Raw genomic sequence first — 16,918 nt, 5'->3', positions numbered from 1 at the left:
TGTATGCTTTATAGAAGTTTCTAGTTAAAAATCCTGTGTTAAATATTTTGTCCTGCTGTGTTTAGACTGCTGGTTTTGTCTCATTAGAATTTGGGGTTTGATTTACCCCTCAAACATATTTTTATGAGCATTCTTTCTGCTGCCCAACTGAGAGGCAGTTTGTTGTTACTTTTGTGTTGGTGTTGTTTTTTTTTCTTTCCTGGCAAAATTTTGTGTTGCAGCTATTTCTATGCTTCAGAAACATAATACACTCTGGGGGCAGATCTTGGAGATCTTTGACTCTAATGAATACCAGTCACGTGAGAGCAAATACATGATTTATTACTTGAGCATATTTTCGATAGTAACGCCTGGAGAATTTTTTAGTGGTGGGGAAGAGAGATCAAGAAAGAGAAGGATACAGTTGAAAGAAATTAGTGGCAAAGTGATGTTAACTCTCACCTCAGCTCAAGGCTGTGGTTTGTAATGCCAGCATTGTGAATGAGCCCAAAACAAAAACATCCATCCTTTTTACATTTAAGAACAGTCCCCAGGGAATTGTGTTGTAGAAGCAGATCTTAAAATGAACACCAGCAATATTGCTCAGGGCCTCTAAAACTGAAAGACATTTCTTCTAGTATTTATTGTCTTTGGCAGAAGTGTTATCCTCTCTTTATATTAACTGCTGCATGAAGTGTCGTCTTTGTCTTGCCAAAACTTCTGTTCATAATACAATTTTTTCTTAGGTTGCGTTGCCTTTGATAAAGTCTTAAAAATAATGGATCAGGCTCTCGAATGTGAAATTGAGCTCCTTTCCTAAGGCTGAATATAGAAATCAGTCATTGGTGAGGCACTGAGACGTGCACTCTGAGAAGAGGTGACTGTCAAAGAGTCTCAGGGAGTTCTATTGTTCCAGCTCCATGAAACATCTTGAGTACACCCACATGGCAGAAGCATTTGTTCTATTTTATGACTGAGTTTAAAATCAGAATTTCAAAGATTATTGAGTGGTATGCGAGGAGTAGTCATGTGAATGATGTCCAAGGGTAGGAACCGGAGTTGGAATTCACTTGGAGTTCAGGTTCAGCATAAAAGCATTTTGATTGCCCAGAGATATTGAGGTGTCTCATTAGATTTGCTTTCTGGAAAATTTTCACGTGAACTGCTGAATGCTGATGCTGCCAGGCATAACTTATATATTTAATTTTTTTAGGGAATTTGTTTCTTAAAGCTGCGTGAAACAGAGGAGTTAATGTATCAACACAAAGTCCTTGTGTTTTATTTCAGTATCCCTGATACTTGGAGTTGCTCTTTGTCTCAGTGTCTCCTAGGAAGAAAGGTTTCAAAATAGCTCATTGTTACTCCCCTGTATTTTCCAATTTAAAAGAATAAAATTTTTAATGTGTAATTTGAGCTTCCATTGCCAGCAAAAAGTAGTGCCATGCTTGTCTGCAAGTGTTTGGTTTTGCTTGTCAGGGATCTAAGATATGATTTATCATTTATAATCCTGATAAAACTGAGGTGCTAACATTTTTTAATCTTGGCTGATTACTTTGCAAGTTATGTTTTAGTGCTTTGCCTTAGTTGTTGCTCTATATACAATACCAGTAAATGGGTGTTTATTGTGCCTTCACTGATGTCCTCTCAGCAGTTGAGACGAGCTTTGTTCTAGAAACCTGTGAGCTGCTGCCTATTGTGTTGATCAGGTGGATATTTCTAAGCGTTTGACAAAACCCATCTGTCCATACTCACTGCAGCTGCTAACCCCTGGCTCTAGTGGGCCTTGCTCTGTGGAAGCCCCTTACCTTTGTGGTAGAGTTTCCTTTTCTTGAGTTACTATGCATTTTCAAGTGCTTGTGTAGATTCAAAGAAACTAAGTAACTTACTGGGATAGATTGAGAGGTGGAGACATCCAGAAAGGTTTATGAGGAACTTTCTGATGGCTTGTTGATTGAATTCCCTTTCCTTATGGACCTTCTTTATCACAGAGGATAGTGCGAAAGTGTCCGTTGTGTTGTGGTGTACTCATGACAAACACCTAACCTGATGCTTCTTGACTTAACGCTCTTCACAGGTCAAAAAGTTGAGTTTTTTTCCCTTATTACTGTCTGATTAACCTTTTGCAATATTAAAGCCTGTACACTGAATAGAAATTCTTTCTTTGAAGTTGCACTTTCTGCTTCAATGTCTTTCCTGTGGGGTCTTTCATGACGCTTCTCTCTCCTTTTATGGTTTTCCGTTGCTGATCTATGTGCTGTCATCTCTCAGTGGCAGGAACCTTCACTGAGTATTGATCTGTTCCTTTTGTGGCAGTCTCCAGAGCTTCATTCCGGGCCTCCCTTTTGCTTGGGAGGCTGTACGTACAGAATTACCCTCTCTGCTGTGCAAACTGAGTTCTTCATCCCAAGGAAGCAAACAGCTTCAACTGAAACCCTTTATGTATGGTGCTTAACCTCTCCAGGATCTGATAATGATTTAAAATGAACCAAAACAACAACACAAACCTCTCCAGGTACTGCTATAGTAGAATTTTTTTTTAGAAGATAAACTTGCCCATATCTTTGCTCACATTTCACATAGCTGAAGTGGTTTCCTTTGTTGTTGTACTGGTGTTCATCCAATAGGCTTATCTTAGTGTATTCTGAAGATTGCCAAAAATTTAGAGATGAAGTAGACAACTCTGCTTTTAATTCCCTACTGAATCTTCTCTCATCTGTGGAGAAAAAGAAAATTAATCAGACACTGATTAAAAACTAGAGAAGAGAACCATAACCAAAGGCCCCTTCAGATTGTACTATCTTTGACTGGAGCTACAAGGTATGTTTATTCAATGTGTCTTTTCCTAAAGCCTGAGAAAAGTGTTTTTGGTTGAACGCTAAACCAAAAGATTCCCTTGCAGGTAATGCAGAACATACAGAACATGAAGCAATATTTTATAGGTATTGATGTATCTTTCACAAATTGAGTGTATGTGGGGTGAGACCTGAAAGGTCAGTTTAGTGGATAAATTCAAGGGACATCCAAGAAAATGATAAGTATAGGTCTATAGGTCCCTGGCATATTATGGATGCTGAAATACACTTCTGAAAAGCTCTGCAATCAAGTAGGTTTCAGGAGACTGAGCGGAGCATCTTTCCTGCTGAAAAATCTCACGTAACTGGTCATGGTATAAAAAATAATAGACTTCACAGTACAACATTATCATCCAGTAGGTTTTTTCCTCAATGCTCTTCTCTGCATTAATTGAACAAGATTATTAATTGTTACAAAATGCATTAGTGTGGCTTACGATATGCTTTATCCATAAATTTATGGCTACACTGAGGAAATCCGAAGACATTGTCCTGTCTGCTGCATTCACCATCACAAGTTGTAAGTAAAGCACCTTGTGCAATTACAGCTTTCTGCATTCCATTCCAGAAATCAATTCATAATGACCTTAGCAAAGCCAAGAGTATCAAGGACCTGTGTCACATACTTGTGCACAAGAAGGTTTGGGTTGCATCCTTCATAGGCCAGGAGTGGCTGAGAAATACTGAGAAACACAAGCAATGAGCAAGTTGAAAAGAGTTGCCAGGTGTCTTGAGAATCCTCTGAAAGCAAATTAATAATTCTAGTTTGGGAAGTTGAACAACTTAAGCTGACTGGAGGGATGGAGGGGACAATAATCAGATGAGAAGGGAATAAGTGATGGAAGAGTTTGTTCATGCAGTTGGACTTTTTTGGAAGCAAATTTCACATGAAGGATTCAGGGATTGGAAGTTGTTACCAAAGATCTCAAAAATGTGCTGCTTTTTCAGCAGCCTCAGCTGGTCTGGTCTCTTGGTCAATAGTTAAGAACGCTAGGATCAAGTGCCAGCTTGAATACAACTTCTGTGGGGATAACAGGTGTCTTGCTAGATTTTATAGCACGTGAGCAAGTTTTCTACTGACTGCTTCTTACCCTAGGGATGTTTTTCATTTTCTAAAGTACAAATACAAGGAGACAGAATCAGCAAAACATCCTTAGCTTTCTTTTCTTTTTTTTATATATCCGAGAATTATCAGTCAGCAAGAGTCTATTAAAAGTAGACCTGCATTACAGGTAACCTTTGTGCTTTTCTGAACAGATATAGATCCACAAGTTCTAATTTTAAAGTAAGGGTGATGTTTGCAACCAATGGATGAAAACATCTTCCTGACTGACGAACATTTTCTCAAAGATACAGCATTAACACGTATGTTTTCCTAGGTCTTGCTACAGTTCTTTTTTTTTTTTTCACCTGCTTGTGCACACCATCGAGTGTCTTGCATTTTCAGGGACCTGTGCTTTGTCATTCCGATGTGCTTACCAAGTCATGCTTATTGAAAACATTGCTTTCTCCGCATGCGTGCACTCCTGCTTGGATTTTTACCTTAAAGAGGAAAAAAGAAAGGTGCTCCAAGGTCTTCTATTTCATTTTTGCATCCCATCCAAGACCCCCTCAGAGCTGCTCTCTAAAGAGGAGGAAATCCAAACAATTGTTAGCTGATGGCAACAACAACGGCATCTGATAATCAGCAGCTTATCCCTCCTACTCTTCCATTGACACGTAAGCCCCCTGAGAGTGTCCAGGGAAACCGGGAGTTTACTGCTTTTGTAAACCTCCTGTGTCTGATAGAAACATGGCACACTTACTTTGGTATTCATATGTCATCAGGAATTGCTGAAAACACGAGAGAAAAAAGGTTAGTACTGGCTATGAGAAATAGGAGGAAAAGATGCATTTTATGTAAACAAAGTCAGAAGGACCTTGTAAATAATTGTTTAAATCAGCTAGGGAAGCTGACGGAATGTAATAGTTCTGGAGCCTTCTTGGCAGGCGTAGTATTTATTGGCTGGGTTTAGTATAGTACTGAGCATGTCAACTAGGTATAAAGCTGTTACTGCTGGAAAACTCTGTGTGTTGTGAAGAGGCATAAAATGCAATAAGCTGTGTGGTGTGGATACAAGCATAGATGCCAGGAAACAGAAACCTCTGCAGCAGGTCTACATGGACACATCCAGCTTCATCTGAGTCTGCATATTTTGTACATGCTGATTTATTAGTCACATCCAGTGGTGCTTTTTAGGAATGATTTACCCTAACAAGATGAAGCAAAGATGTATCGTAGCATTTTCATGCACTGAGAGTTGTCTCTGAACTCCTGTGCTGACAAAATTCTGAAAGCGGACTTCAGATCTGGATTTGTGGGAGGGATTTCTGAGTTGACTGTCTATGAAACTGCATGAAGGAAAATGGAAACCATATGCAATTCACTACACAGATCTGTTTTTCATTTAAATCTTTTCCTGTATTATATTTTTTGCTAGTAGGAGAGAGAAACAAACTGCTGGATGAATAGTATGGAGTCTGGTGTGGAGTTAAAATAAAAGGCAGTGCATTTTTTAAAACTGAAGAAGGAAATGTTGTTTGACCTGTACTGTAATTTTTGCCTAGGATTCTAGAGGAATGGGACAATTTGTATATAATATGCTGGAACATCTGTTGTTCTAAGTGTTAGTGGATTGAATCAACAGAACTGCAAGGTTGCTGCATTAATAGAGCTGTGCCATTCTGGTGGTGGCAGCACAGAATAGATGTTTTCATGAACTCTGTATTTTAGCTCTGAATGCAGATTTAGTGGTTCCTAATATTGTTTAAAAAAAACCCTTAATCTGGTGTGGAGTTATGGAAAATTTCACCATCTCTGAAAACAGTCCAGTGGATTTACTCAGTCTCAGGGTTTGGGATTTTTTTCCTAGCTTTGAACAGAAGTTCACTTTTTAAAAGTTCGCTGAGAGTCCTTAGCGCCAAGGTAGTCCTGTGATTTTGCACACAGCCCGGGAAAAGAAGGAGAAATAAACCAGAATACAGCTCTTTTAAAAATCTGAATATTTTAATATATTGGATATGCTATACTTCAAGTTCTGTCTGTGAATGAAAGACTGAAATGGCTCGAAGATCTTCTGCATCTTTTGGAAGCTGTACAGCATGGAGAACTTGGGTCGGAATTACCAGGTGCTCAGCAGTACGGGTGTGGGAGTGGTAAACACCTCCATTTGTGCAGTGATTTCAGGCTGCTGAAAGTGCTACCCAGAAATGTAAACAGCGTGGTAAGGAATGAATCTCTTTCATTCGGTCAGGATAGCAGTGAAAATGAAGCAAAGGAGAGTGATCCCTAGATCCAGTTTCCTTAGAATTCCCAGGAAAACATTGTCTAAATCTGCTTGAAAAATAACAACTCTATCAGAAAGGAACGTTCAGAAGTTTTCTGTACCTCCTGTCAACTGCACTGATGAAGGCTGAAGGGCCAGGTTCAGTTGCTCTTTAAGCAGACATTCGGTATTTTCACATAACTACAGTAAGAATGTGAAAATAGCTTCCGAGCATGAGAAATGCACTGAATAAAAGGTAGTGCATGTTTTACGTGGTGAAGGGCTGCACAAAGAGCCACTAAGCTTGCCAAAGTAATGAGGGGGACTTTGAGAAAGCCTCAGCAGATTGTACGCTGATGACGCTGCTGTCATGCTGTTGGTAGAAATCTGGTTTGATTTAATTAACAACAAAGACCTGAAGGCACACAATGGTATAACCAAAAAGCAAGTCAGAGAAGCTATTGAATGTTTCTGCAGTTCTGTCAGTGTCACACCACTCAAGGGTTCTCTCGGAGTATTTGTATTCCAAACAGGAAAAGAAATTGAAATGCAATTCAGGGGACTGTAGTTCTGAATTCTTGCTTTTTTTTCATTACATTAAATACAAGAGTGAGTTGTTCTCCTTCATTCTTTTGGGGATGGTCTTGATGAGATACACTTAATTCTAGAATTCAGTCAATTTTAAAAATGCATTGAGATTCCTGCCCAGTGAGAGCAGGTACAGTGTAATTTGGAATTGGTGTAGACAAAGCTTCATAGCAAACTGTGTGTGTGTATGTGTTTTTTTTTTTTTTTTTTTTTTTTAGAATGAAAAGGAAAAAAAAGACATCTCTTTATGTAGTACTAAGGTACTGGGTGGATAGAAGAGATAGAAGACATAATCATTGTATCCCTGCATCTTACTGATAAAATGTGTAAGTTCTTATTTGAATTACTATAGAATAATTTGTAAGCATATTTCATCCCTCAAAAATCCAAATGAACTAACAAAATGATGTTAATCCTTTTAAAATAGATTTGCCTGGCATATTTCAGTCCCATTCAATGCCCTCTGCTTGTGCCTTTAAGCTGTACACACATCAAAGTGTTGATTGCCCCTGTGTATCCAAATCTCAGTGTAAAAGCCGCGAATCTAAGTTATGGCATTTGGATCCTGCTATGACAGAAACGGTTGCTGCAAATAATACTAACGTTTGGCTTGTGCTTTGTTTCACAAAATATCGTTTGTTTTTTGAAGTTTCCTTTTGATTTCCTTAATTTTGGAGGGAAAAGGAAATATTTTGTTTTTCAGGTTGGATAAATCATAATGCTGTCTTTGGTGTGAAGCTTTCCAGTTAGTTAGAGAGAAACATGTTTTTCTGTGGAAAATTTAGCTGTTTGAATGTATTTGAATTATCTGAAACTTTATTTATATACTTTCCACCTGTTGAGAAATATTTGTGGTGTTCTTTTAGCTTTCATTCTTGATTCAAGCCCCTGTTTTGATACTTCATATTTGGCGTACTCTGAGGTATTGACATTCTACTGCCCTGACTAGGGAGAACAGTCATGGGCATTTTAAAAAAAAAAACCCTTCTTTGTGCTGTTTCTCTCTTCTTGACTATGAAGATTCACCATGAGTTTTAGTTATGTGCAGTCAATATGCTGGCGTTTTAGAAGCTTCCGTTAGGCTTAAAGATGGTTCACATTCCATTCCATATCCATTAGTGTTTTGTTCTTTCAGAAAAGGGATGATTGAAATTTTCCTGTGGAAGACAGTGAGCTTGAGTAAACCTCAGTGTGATGTGAATTTTTAATTTAATGACTGCAGTTTCAAGTCTGTTTATTACGTCATTAGCCTTCACTTTAAAATAAAAAAAAAACACTGTGCCTTTAGCGTTTGTAATAGAGCCATGGTTTAGGAATTGAAAATAGATATGTGAGTTAATAAGTGATAAGAGAGAGCTAGTAATATATAAAGGCAGTATAGAATTACTTTAAGTAGAATGACTGTATCAGACTGTTGGATATGAAAGGTTGCAAAGCCCCCTCTGTGACTACAGTGCCTCCATCCGCCCAGCAGCAACATCGTCGGCCCTTCAGGTCAGCTTATTCTGAATGAGCCATCTCAAAGCAAGCTGGAAAAGTCAATGTAGAAATCAACAGTAATAGCAGAAGGTACTCCAAAGAGAGGCTCTTGCCCTACATGAGGTCTGTGTAAAGCTCTTGTACTAAGGCTGCAATTATACTTGTAAGTGTATGTACAATGCTTCATATAATGAAGAAATCACAGGGATTTTTTTTTTTCCACAAGCTTTTGTCTTCACTGTAGTATAGACCTGGGGATTTAGAAGCACAATGATAATTATACTTTCCATAAAAGGAGATGCTGAAGAAGCAGAATCTCAGGAAAGATGCTTCATAATTCATCGGTGTTGGAAATGCTTAGAGGAAATAAATGTATTTATAGAGGTGATGTTGAGAATAACTGTATGTTTGGAGCAAAAAGCAGGAGGTCAAGATTTTTACCCTTGCCTGTCACCTACTTCTTGTGTGACCTTGAACAAATTCTTTCTGCTTTGGGATCTCTCTTCTCTGTAAAGCCTTCAGCACAGACTATGATGCAAAGTGCTCGTCTGGAGCTGCAGTGAAATAGTGACTACAACAGGTTGTAGGGAATGTATGAAGCTCTGCAAGGTACACTGGTTATGTATGCAATGGGAGATGGATTGTGTATACGCAGTTGTGTTTTGTAGGCTCTAGGATTGATTTCTGTCCCATGAAATCTCCTGAAGAGTCCCTTTTATGATACCTCTTGGAAGACATGCATTTGAAAAGCCAGAAAAAAAATTATTCATACAATATTCTGTCTCAGTCTTTGGAGAAGAGCTTTGCAGAAGGATCATGTTTTGATACAGCCTCTTTCTGGAATATAATCTGCCAGCTAGTGTTTCTGTATCCTTATGCCTGGGAAACTTGGCGAGAACTGCTCTGGACTACAATGAATTGGATTCAAATTGGGATTTCAGTGGAGTCTCCTTTGTCATGTGGCCTTAAGGCCACGTATTTGAATCTGTGTTTTTGAAAACATATCATCTGTTGCATCTCCCGCAGTCTCTTGCATTGATTCTGCTGAGTCCTCTCAGGGCCCTTCAATTCATCCCCCCAGCAACTTTCTCTCTTTGACTGTCATATCTGCAGGCCGCTGCCTTCTAATTCTAGAAGATGTAATGCTGCCGTTCTTTCTGCATCCAGCCCCCTTCTTGCACAGAGCCATCCTAGTCCCACCCATTTCTGTACTCTCCTCCTCCATGCCCAGTATATTTCAGTCATATCAGAAACTTCGGTAGCACATTGAACCTCTTGCCTTAATTATCTTTTACTGATATTTTACCTCTACATCCCCACTTCCCACAGTCTAGCCCCCAAAACCTTGTCATTCTTTTCAAACTTTTTCTTTCTCTCTCCATAGTTATCTCATCAATATGTGCGATGGGGTTAATAGTCAGTACATGGCACTCTGCATAGTAGTAAAAACTCAACCACCAATATGAGCATGTCCCAAACTACGATGTATTACAAGGGCAAAGAACTCCAGCTTTTTCCAAAAAGGTATGGATTTTCTCCAATGAGTTTGTGTTACCAAAAGATTAATCTCAGTAAGGGAACGACAATTCTAAACAAAGAACGCTTCTCTCAGGGCTTTGGTCTACTCAGTGCTGTGTCTACTTGTGACACGCTCAGGTACTCTGCCAGAGATCTGATTTTTCGTTTTCTTTTTCTTTTGTTTTGTTGCTTTGCACATAAATGATCATACAGATAGTTAGTTCGTAGCCAAGCTATGATAACATGAGACCTTGTTATATCAGGTTGGGTTAGGAAAGAACATCCTCTAGGAGAGGAGCATGTGGATGTCATGTCCAGTTCATTCACCTAATTGCATCTGCAGTCCAGCAGAAGTTCCTTCTACGTAGATATTATATTTACCTTCACTCCCTATCATAATTTCAGCATTTAAAAATAATTAATAAAGACGTCTGGTGAAGGCCAAAAACCTAATGGTAAATTCCTTTTACATAGGGTATGTGAATATAATGAAAGAAAAACATTCTCCAGAGCCAGAAAGTCAGAAATGAGGCCTTGCTTTATGGTATCTGAAGGTAACATCAGGGAGAGCTATTAAACACATGCCCAATTTATAGTCATCTGTGGAGAATCTGATATTTTACACCATACTACACTCTTCATATGTTTATGAAGGTGTTGGTGATTCATTCTTTTAGTGTAGCTCTGCTCCTATCTATGGATTTTTGACCGAGTCTCTATTAAAAAAAAAAAAAGCTTCTTCACTGATCTTTGGTGAGATTAACCACAGCTCATATGTATAGTTGTCACAACTGTGTTGCATTTATTTGCCCTGTTTAGCCTATTTTACCTGAGTTAATTTGTGACTTGATTTGCAATGATAGTGATACACCTGATAAAGGGATAAATAAAAGTCAGCAGTAACACCAGTCTGTGTTCAGGGACATCCCTCGTCAAACCTCAAATATCTGGATACCTAAATGTACTTTTATCACCTCTACCTACACAGATACACCCGCAGGTGGGAAGTGGTTCCTACCAAGGTTTGTTTCTTTCCCTAGAAAGGGAACTTCTATTTTTAAATTGGATTTGATAAGATATTTATAAATCTAAATGTCATCAGAAGTGCTTGTAAACACACTTAGAAAATTCTTCCAAAATTTTTACCAGATCCCTAGATGAGGCAATAAAAGCTTTTCAATGTGTCTCATGAACGTAAATGTTACTGGATTAACTTGATCTTACGGATGGTCCTCAGGTTCTTAATTCTGTGGTCCTTGGGATACATTTGTGAAGAAAGGGAAAGTGGAGCCTCTGTTAGTACAACAGAGGAAAAACTGCTGAAAAGATGCAGAGTGAATGCTATCAGATGGAAGGAGTCTGGAGAAGGGAGGACAGCAAGGTTGGGATTTAGAGGGAGCATGCTGCACAGTGGAGGCTGTCTCGTATCAGGTGGCACTACAAGATTTAGTATGTGCTGTTAGAAGTTAGGTGAGAAGCTGAAATTTTGCTTTGTCTCTTGTAATTTGCTACGTGCTCATACAAAGATCTTATTCCCAGCAGACCAAGAGGTGCCTGAATAATACAGACAGCCTCCCAGAAATCTTCATGTGATGGTCATGTGGCTAATGGTAAAAATTAAATTTGCCCATAGTATTGAGTCTCTCCAAGGCTTTGTGACACAAATGCCAGTGTTAGACTCCAAAAGAGCATCCACTGGTTGCAGCAGGTATGCCCGGAGACCTTGTTAGCTAACTAAGAAATGAAGACGTTGGTATTCCATTAATAACTCCAGTCCTAGCAAGGTGGCTTCTTAGAAATAGATGCTAGTTCCCTCTTGTGTGGAAGTACAGATCACTAAACCATGTGTCTGTTGTACCTGAAGATGTTTACCTGGATCTGGTTGGAGCGTGTGAAGGACATTGCCTGAATGCTCTTACAGGGGAAATAAAAGTTAGCCTTAAGAAACACTTTTGTTATTCAACCTGGGTTGGTAATATTTTTGTGAACAATATTTGTTTTGATTCAAAGATGTTGCTCCAGTGTTCATGTGGGGAAAGAACCCTACTTTCCTGTCCTATAATCATCTCATATGATTTCTGAAGGTGAATGGTCCTGTTTGTACTTTTCAGCATAAACAATATGTTTATGGCCACTGCTGAAGCATGGTTATGTATATGAACAGGAATCTAGATCTGCTTTCATACTGCCTATATAATACAGTGACATTTTACCTAAAAGTGCTGCATTCTGGTTTCCATCTCCATTAAGACCCCTTGTAAACTGTTATGGAAATTCCAGAATGCGTTGCAGTACTGGAGACCTGATTATCTGTTTCCAATAGAAATGACAGCTGCAATTTACCTGAAATGTTTGGTCTGTTCTGTGGAATAACTCAAATTTGCTAAAGTCTTTCCCAGCCCCTTCCCAATGTGAAAGGGAAAGTCTCAGAATTCCTGCAAATGCTGAATGATACAAAAAGCAACTAGAAGTAGGCAGATATTCAGGGACACATTGCATCTCTACCTGTATTCTTCTCTCTGTGGACTTACTGGAGGTCCAGATTTACTTTTACTGCATTTCTCTGCTCACTGCCCTACTCAGCCTAAACAACTAGGAGAAAGTAAAGTAGAAGCAGTAGTTTCCTATATTCTGTTTGCTTCCACCCAGTACGAATGCCCTCACAGTTAAAGGAGCTGAATGTAGGTGAGTGCCTGAGGCTGCAAGATGTGCACTGATTCTGGAGATGTGGCGGAGATCCCATGCTGAGCTGGGAGGGTTTTCCTCCAAGAGCTCTCCAGGTAGGATCAGTGAGACCTGGTAATATGGGAACCCTCCAAATTATTTTGTTTGTTTTTCAAAGCAGAACCACATTTTGCTAATAAGTTTTCTTAAGAATCCTGTCTGGGGACTATGGAGTAGAAGTATTGAATCTGTATTAATCCAGTGCCATCTGCTGAGGCAGCAACTGCATTATGGACTGCGTTTTTTCTGACAGTGGAGGCGAGCTGATGCTCGGATAATCTTACCTAGGTGTAAAAGGTACTGCCTTCGTAGAGGTGTTTCTGGAAATGCATAAAGAACTTCCTGTTTTCCTTTCAAGTTCTGTTTAATAAGATTTGTGCCTTCTCCTATAGCTCAGATCTTCTCATAATTTACTAGAAAGCACCCTCCTTGATTGTCAGTTGCATATCAGTATCCGTTAAGGAGATCGGGGCTTCTTTTACTTACTACTTTTTCCCTGTTTTATTTTTCTAAGAGTACAATTCAAATGCTGTTTACTATAGGTTGCCCTCCAACCTCCACCCCCACCCTTCTTAATTGTTTACTTAGAGCCCAGAGAATACAGTTCATTGTTAGGAAGAAAGAGAATAATTCAGACGACTTGGCCAATCAGGGTACAGCTTGTTTTAATTTTTATACTGCCTCTATTGTCTGGAAAATATGACTTTTATAAGCATGATAGTGCAAGCATGAAATGAGTTTCTGAAAATGTTACATCCGTAAAATGAGAGAGTCTCAGCATTCGATTATGTGCTCCAAGAGAATGCTATAATGCTGCAGTGCTCTTTAGATGTGAGCTGTACAAATACTGCAACCAAAAATCTATGTGAAAGGAATATTATTTGCAAAGTCAAGCACTCAGAAGCTAGGAAACCCTGGATTTATGGTTGTTTGTGCAAATATAATTCTCCGCTCTTGTGTGTGCTTTCTGTGCACTGAATGAGGCAGGAGTCCCAGGGAAAAATAGTACGCAATCACGTAATTAGATACTTAATCACAATGCATACGCATAGGGAGTGGAAACCAAGCTGTATGTGCAGCCATAAATCTGACATTCCCTTACTCTCAGGTACTTGATGTTGAAAGAATTTCATTTCAGTTGCGGCATTTGTTGGTTTTAGGTACGATTTCCCGACTTCAGGGAGGAAAAGGCTCAAATACAGTATGCAACTGTTAAGGTTGGATGCAACTCTAATGATGGAAGTTCAGGGTGAGGGGCTGAACTTCACAGCTGGCCCAATTCTCAAGTAACACAGCGCGAGCTGCTATAGAGGCAAGCAGTGCAATGCTGGGGACATGAGATAAGCTTGCCCTGGTGATTAACCCACTGCAACTGTAAGCACCCTGCCTGCATTTTGGGCCTTCTTGCTTCAGCATTGCAGTGCAAATCATTGCCAAAGGAGTTGTAGGAATTAACCATGGTGGCTGCCAGGAGGAGAAAATTGTGCAGAGGGGATTAATTGCTAGATTCAGGTATTTGGGGCATGAGGAATGCCGAACTCAATCTGTTCTCCTTCTGGGTCAAGAGAAGTGGAACAGTTTCATGTGATGGAGAAGAGGAAAAAAAAAAAAACGAAAAAGCTCCTGGCTCAAGGAATGCTTTTATTCTGCCATGTTTTATCAAGGGCCTTCTACAAACAGCACAGACTGGAGAGATCTTCAAAAATAAATCCACAAGATGGATTGATAATAGGAAATGTGAGGGAGTTAAAATATTCTGGAGTTCCGTTATCTGCTAAATTCAGAACGGTTTGTCCGTTTTGAGTCTTTTGCAGTACATCAGGATTTTTGGTAAAGAATAGGTGGTTGTAGGAAGTTATCGGTTTAATTTATCTTCAGTAAATAGCCTGTCAAACCCAATGGATAATTGTTCATAAGGGTAGCAGCCATCTCGCACCAAAGAAAAGCCAACCTGAGCCCCAGAACAACCTACAGCTATCCAGATATTCCTGCCAGCAACTAACTGCTCTGGGGGAAGCTTTGCGAACTGGGCACAGCTCAGCTCGCTTGTCACCCTGCTGCCTTGACAGCTACATTGTAACACACATCTGACTGTGCCATGGGAGTGTGAGGAGGATTGGTACACAGATAACCCTGTTTTGGGGGTGGAAAGCTTGCAGTGAAATGAGTAGATTCTTGGCCTTCGACCCTTTGCTTTTTAATACATCACCTACGTTCTGTAGCTCTCATGTGGAACTGCACTGATCAGAAGTGTAATGCGAAACTGATTTTGCAAAACAATAAATTGCAGAGAGCTTGAGGAAACAGGTGGTTTTAGTTAGTAAATTGCACATAAAATACAAAACATCAGTAAATTGAAGGCTTGGCCCCAGGAGAGGAGAAGCTGTGTTTAGCCCCTTTGCTCTCCCTGTTCTGGTGATTGGTTTAAGCTCACTTGCCTTTGGCCCCAAAGGGGGTTGTTCTAGCAGCCTAGAATAGCCAGCAAACAGCAGAACTCCAGTCACAACCTTCCTGTCCGTGTTTGCTGAAGGCTGTAAATAGCAAGTTAAAGCAGCAAGGAATCCGAGCTCCACATGGGAATACCTTTCATATGGGGATTTCCCAAATTCCTGGATTTGCCAGCTCTGGGGACCCTGTTAGTGGCCAGAGCAGCATGATCTGCTCCATCGCCCAGACCCCATGGGGGTTGGAGGGTGCCTCTGTTCTTTGTGGCCTCTTGTCGTTCTCAAAGACGAATGAAATCATACACAGAAAAAATATCTTTCTTTTGCAAAACTGAATGACTTTCCATGAGGCTCAGACTAGCTGCTGTAATGTAGTTTAGTTTAGATTGAATTAATCTTACCAATTTGCTGCATGTGGTAAGGGTGATGGTTGCTTCAATTCTTACAGTACCAAAGATGTATGGATGTAAACTGTATTTTCTGAGCTGAAGCTCTCTTTAATGTTGACTTCTAGCTGTGATGCTGCTAAACCCGTGCCCAGATCCAAGACTGCAGACGCTCACACACAATTAATCTCACAAATTTATGAATGCCAGAGCATGGAGCAAAATGAAAACAACTGGAGGAATGTATAAGGGGAATAATTGGACTGTATCCAGATGTGCATGTGTAAAACATCACCGATTGACTCCTCCCCCATATCCTGTCTGAAGAAAGGAATTTTTTTCAAAAATAAACTGGGGTTATTTGAAAGAAGTTGTGGTGTCTGAATGAAATCTAATAGGCAGGATTAGTGGTAATTAGGTACATTCTTTGCTCCTTGTTTTTTGTTTTGTTTTTTTTTTTTAACTCTTGGTGTCGTTGCATTTAACAGATTCATTGCCACTTCCAGTGTTACAACTGGAGCTAGTGCAGGATAGAAACAGTGCAGGATAGTTACATCTGAGCTGCAGGATAGAAAAAGGGAGTCACAAGGATCAAATGAGCGTGCATGCTGTACATTGCAAAGTTTTTGAGAAGCAGCAGGCATTTGTTGCATATCAGGGTATTTTGTGGTGAAGGCTGATTAAGAGGCAGAGGAGGGGCACTTGAAAGGTTTTGTAGAGAGAGGCTTTATTAAGCTGAGAAAGGAGTGTTACTACTCAATGTCGAGTGTGGATTGGAATAGGAGTGAGGATTGCACAGATCTAGTTAAATCCCGACTTTCAGTGAAGGAGGACTATTGCTGTGCAGGCAGTTAAGACCAGCGTCTTTCCTGTCACCACCGCTGCATGCTTTCTGACAGATCAGTGAGTGCAGTGGGGCTGGAAAGAGAAGAAAAGTGGAAGGAAAGGAGAAAAGTCTAGAGTGGAAAAAAGATCAACTTTGCTGTTTCGTTGTTTAAAAAATCTACATCCCCCTCATTTTAATTCACTCTGTTCTTCCTCTTGAATAAATTGCATTGCCCACCTTTAAATGCTTATGTGCTTTCTCAGCACAAACTTTTCCTAGACATTTCATAACACTTATTTTCCTCCCCAAATTAAAATAGCAGAGACGTTGGCAGAGTTTCACAAAACACTCTCACAGACTTGCTCTACTGTGTTATGTTTACTTTGGTTCTATACCCAAATAGGTTGAGAAAAAGAAAGAAATAGCACTGAATCTTCTTAAAAGCTGCAATTGATACTTACTGTGGATAAGACTTGTAATGTTCTGATTCTTTTTCTAGTCCTTGCTCACACAGCAATATCCCTGAGTCCAAGGACATGAAAATAAAAACAAAACAAAACAAAAAAAACCTTTGGGGTTTGGACCACGAGGCTCTAGCCACCTCCCTTCACAAAAGCCTTTATCACAGAAGCACTCTGTGCCGCTTTCTTTCCACAACATCTTGTTTTAGATTTCAACCTTCATTTTAGCTCTGCTTAAAATGGAGTTGTAGCAGTATTACAGTTTGGCTCCTGTTGAAGGGATGGGATAGAACTTAGGCTTTTTGTGCTTCAAGGAGCTTGATTTTTTTAATATTTTTTTTCCCTAATGGAAAAGG

The 16,918-nt window shown here is 39.7% G+C and overlaps 1 protein-coding gene and 1 long non-coding RNA gene across 9 annotated transcripts in view; one reads left to right on the top strand and one right to left on the bottom strand.

The window, feature by feature from the left end:
• DNM3 (dynamin 3) overlaps positions 1-16,918 on the top strand; it is a 185,135-nt gene that overhangs the window by 67,726 nt on the left and 100,491 nt on the right. The window lies entirely within an intron of this gene.
• Positions 301-4,550, bottom strand: LOC110402705. Its single transcript, XR_002441253.1, has 2 exons — positions 4,374-4,550; positions 301-2,692 (listed from the first exon to the last, which is right to left on the bottom strand). It is a non-coding gene; the product is annotated as an uncharacterized LOC110402705 (long non-coding RNA).

Source organism: Numida meleagris, chromosome 7, assembly GCF_002078875.1.
Source record: "Numida meleagris isolate 19003 breed g44 Domestic line chromosome 7, NumMel1.0, whole genome shotgun sequence".
Lineage (NCBI taxonomy): Eukaryota > Metazoa > Chordata > Aves > Galliformes > Numididae > Numida > Numida meleagris.
The sequence above is the reverse complement of the archived record's forward strand: the minus strand, read 5'-3'. Positions and strand labels throughout refer to the sequence as shown.